The following is a 4807-nucleotide window of genomic DNA, read 5'->3' on the forward strand; positions in this document are numbered from 1 at the left end:
ATGAACATTGGCACATTATACTGGAATTTAAAAAATAATACATATATATGTATTATATGTGTGTGTATATATATACAAATATATATATGTATATGAAAGACTACTAACTTACGTTCCCACGAATCATGGATGAAAATGCCCATTTTTTTGTACATTTCCAAGAATATTATTTCTTAAAATACTTTGTTAATTGGATGGGTAAAAAAAAATATTTAGGTGCTGCATCTTTGTTCAGGCAGTGAGGCAACTTCACTGCCTCCCAGGCTCTGCTTCTTAGACCTCTGCTTTGCCTCCTCTTAGTGCAGAGTGTGGGAAGGTGTGACAGAGCCATCAATCTGCTGTCTGTCCAACACTGCTGTCTGGGGTCTGACAGGGGATTGTTGCTGATGGGAGGAAGTGTCTAATGAGAAAAAAGTTAGTTTGGTTTTAAAAATATAACTTTGGTACAGACTCTGCCAATGTTTTCCCTTATATTTATTTACTGTTTAATTTTCTTTGTTGTCCTTTCTTGACTTTTGCTCACTTTTTTTTTTAGCCTGTTCATCATTATTTTATTGATGTCTAAGAACTGTTTCTACATTGAGTCACCTTAATCTGGGGAATATTCTACATGCGCTTCTCTTTTGTCATTTGCTCTTCAGTTTTGTGAATGTTGTTACACTTAATTATTACCATTTCTGGGGAGCCTGTGTGGCACAGTCGGTTAAGCATCTGCCTTCAGCTCAGGTCACGATCTCAGGGTCCTGGAATTGAGCCCCATGTTGTCGGGCTTCCTGCTCAATGGGGAGCCTCCTTCTCCCTCTGCCCCTCCCCCTGCTTGTGCTTTCTCTCTCTCTCTCTCTCTCTCAAATAAATTAATAAAATCTTAAAAAATAATGATTATTATTGCCATTTCATATATTTGAGTTTCTTCATCTAGATGTTCTCTAAATTGTTTTTAAATTATTAGTCATACATAGGCAGCACAGAAGAGCTATTGTTTCATTTAACGTATTGGATTCTTATCTGTATTTTTTTTTTGCCATCCTTTATACATACACTTTATTGTGGTGCTATTTTTAAGGCATTATCTCTAAATAAATGCAATGTCCAAAACCTAACTATAACAGCATGATTTTCTGTTAGAAGTCATCTGTAATTCTGTCAAGCAATTCCATATAAAGCAAGGGATCAATCAGATGCATAGTGTGGAAATAAGAAAACTACAGAGCTGATAAGTAGATTCCTATTGCCCTTTGCTGTGGTTTCCTGAAAACCTTATATCAAATTCATGGCTGGAGCTGAACCACACGCTGTGTCCCTTGTCAGACATTCTTTTCTAAAAAGGATATCTAATAACTTTATGAAAGCATGTGCTGAAGAATAATCACAGGCCTTCGGGGGTTTTTCCTCCAAGACATTCGGTACTGAGTGTCTCACTTTCAGATTATAAATCTGCCCCTATAACTTGCACTTTGGAGGGTTCAACTGAACTGAGAAGCAATGAGAAGGATTAGTGGACTGCTTCCTCTCCCTGTGCAGTAATGGGATATAAGCACTATCCACAGGCTCCTGAATCCTAACTAGATTGCAACACATCAGAAATTACACCTTTAGGATTTATATACATGTATCCATTCATGGATCCTATGTATAAGCATTACTTATGTACTTATAATACAGCTCCTGCTGCCATATGGCTTTAAAATGTCAAATTATGTTTAAATAAAGCATACAATCAAGACTTTTTAAGTTGGAAGGAATCACCTCATTCAACTATCATAGGAGGAAACAGAGGCTCGGAGATCTGAAGTGACTGCCTGAGGTGACCTTGTGAGTTAGCAAGCTTTCAATAATCATTATTACTATCAGGCAGAGAGACCTAGGATGTAGAAGCCCTAGGATAGGCCACAGTAGTGTGATTTAGGGGGGCCCTCCCCTTACCCTCTTCTGTTATATAATGTATGAAATTCTGTCGGTATATTCCTCTAAGATGAGGAATATTTCAAAGTGTATCAGCTAAAACATTGTATGGGACAACTGAGATTAAAATCTTATATGGATGAGAAATGATCCAGAAAGGGGTAGGAAAGAAATCAGGGAGAATCTGTATTTACTTCATAATACTGTGAAAGACCAGATTGAAGTACACAGGATTCCTTAAAAACAATACCTCAGAAGGGGCATCTGGGTGGCTCAGTTGGTTAAGTGTCTGACTTTTGATTTTGGCTCAGGTCATGATATCAGAGTCATGGTATCAAACCTTGCTTTGGGCTCCATGCTCAGAGGGGAATCTGCATGGGATTCTCTCCCTCTCCCTCTGCCCCCCTCCACTCACACACACACACACTCTCTCTCTCAAATAAATAAATCTTTTAAAACAAAACAAAACAAAACAAAACAAAACCTCAGAAAAGTTGAAACATTGGAGTGAAGCAAAGCATACGTCCATCTTTCCAGGAGGAGTCAGTGGTGGAAAGAGCAACTTTGGATTCCAGTTCTTGTATTTCATACTCATTTACTGTGTGACGTGTATAATTATACAATCGAAAGAGCTAGCATTAACAAAGTACTAATCTGATGCACCGTTTTAGTATTAATTCAGAGGGATGAGTCCTTCATGAAGATCCACAAGTGTCTTCCTACAGTATCCTCTTTCTTAAATCATTTGTAGAATGTCTGAAATAGAAGGGCTTTCAGAGATCATTTAGTTCTCCCTCTTCATATTAGAGAAGAGAAAATTTAAACTCAGAAAAAGGAGATGATTTACAAAGCTTTTATATGTCAGGGCTCAGTGGACTATAGCTCTGGTGTCCTTGATCAGGTCAGTGAGTGCGTATTTACCATTCTGCTTCTCACCAAGATGCTAATCAGCTCTAAATTGGTTACCATTTCAAACCAGATAAAACAACCTCTTATATCATGATCTTTAGAAAAACATCATGACCAATATTCATTTGCTGTCCTTTAATCTCTAGAATTTTCTGAATTTCAATCTCTTCTCTCTCTTTCCTCTCTACCCTCCCTTCTTTCTTTCCCTTCCCTTGTCCATAACAGTGACATCATTGGGAAGTGATAGTATAACACGATAGAATTTGTTGAGCTAAACCAGTTGCTAGTTGCTCTCAAAGCTCAAGTTTTATTATTATGCTGGGAGCTCCAGTTGGTGGCTGAAGTGGGAATAAGAGTGGATATTTCTCGAATACTAGGTAAATCCATTTTATACAAATGAATTTATAATCATGGCTTTTTGGGTTGGAAATACTGTTATATAAGTTTTATCTGTATTACATGGTAGTGCACACACACACGCACAACCACACAGGAACACACACAATCATACAAATATTTTTTTAAAGATTTATTTATTTATTTAGGTCAACAAAACAGCTGCAACTTTTTTTTTTTGCAGTTACAGAGTGGCATTCAGTTAATAGAACAACAATTATTTCATAGAAGCTACATCAGAGACAACTGAAGATGAAAAACTACCATCCCCATATATGACTAATTTGTGCTGTGCACCAAAAAGAACCTGCTTTAAATTTTCATTCCAATTTACAACCCCCATATTGTACTAGGCAAAGTTAGTGGCTATTGAAAATACCACTGTATTTTCTGTACAGAAGACAGTGTACAGTTTAAAAACAAATCTTACACACCCTTACATTTCAATTTTTTTTCTTTAAAAGGAGTGATATGTGTACAGGGGGCTAAATGCTTTATAGAGAAGAAAAAAAACTGTGCTAGAACCAACTTATTCATCATCATCATCCTCTTCATCTTCATCTTCTTCATCTTCCTCCTCATCTTTATCCTCTTCATCTTCCTCATCTTCCTCCTTTCCCTTCTTTTTCTTGCTCTTTTCAGCCTTGGTAACTCCCTTTTTTACCACATCAGGCTTTCCTTTAGCTCAGTATGCAGCAATATTCTTTTCATATGTTTCCTTCAGCTTAGCAGTCTTCTTTTCATAAGCCTTCTTGTCATCTGCAGTAGAGTTATTCCACATCTCTCCCAGTTTCTTTGCAACATCACCAATGGCTAGGCCAGGATGTTCTCCTCTGATTTTTGGGTGATACTTGGAACAAAACAAGAAAAAGGCTGAAGTAGGCCTCTTGGGTGCATTGGGATCCTTGAACAGCCCTCCTCCCCCATTAGGTAGGATATAAGTTTTCATTTCTCTTTCACAACAGGCCTTGTCTGCCTTTACCATGCCTTCAAATTTTCCTTTCTCTTCAGCAGACATGGTCTTCCACCTTTCTGAGCACTTCTTAGAAAACTCTGAGAAGTTGACTGAAGCATCTGGGTGCTTCTTCTTTTTTTTTTTTTTTTAAGATTTTATTTATTTATGTGACAGAGAGACAGCCAGCGAGAGAGGGAACACAGCAGAGGAGTGAGAGAGGAAGAAGCAGGCTCCCAGCGGAGGAGCCCGATGTGGGACTCGATCCCGGAACGCCGGGATCACGCCCTGAGCCGAAGGCAGACGCTTTAACGACTGCGCTACCCAGGTGCCCCATCTGGGTGCTTCTTCTTGTACTCCTCTCAGCAAGTTTGCACAAAGAATGCATATGATGACATTTTGTCTCTCAGCTTCTTAGGATCTCCTTTGCTCATATTTAATTCTTTTCCTCAGCGAGACACAGAGTTGCCCAGTGCCCATCTGGCTTTCACTTGCCCTGGTGCTCTCTCTGTGGAGCTCAATGTACTGCAATCTATTTATTTATTTTTGAGAGAGAGAGAAAGCATGCAAATGCAAGGGGGAGGAGCAGAAGGAGAGGGGGAGAGAGAATATCAAGCAGACTCCCCACTCAGGGCGGAGCCCAACTTT

At 38.8% G+C, this 4807-nt stretch overlaps 1 pseudogene; it reads right to left on the bottom strand.

Annotated features, from left to right (window-relative positions):
• Positions 1–3736: 3736 nt before the first annotated feature.
• LOC113244338 (high mobility group protein B1-like) lies at positions 3737–4593 on the bottom strand (annotated as a pseudogene).
• Between the last annotated feature and the right edge of the window lie 214 nt (positions 4594–4807).

Source organism: Ursus arctos, chromosome X, assembly GCF_023065955.2.
Source record: "Ursus arctos isolate Adak ecotype North America chromosome X, UrsArc2.0, whole genome shotgun sequence".
NCBI lineage: Eukaryota > Metazoa > Chordata > Mammalia > Carnivora > Ursidae > Ursus > Ursus arctos.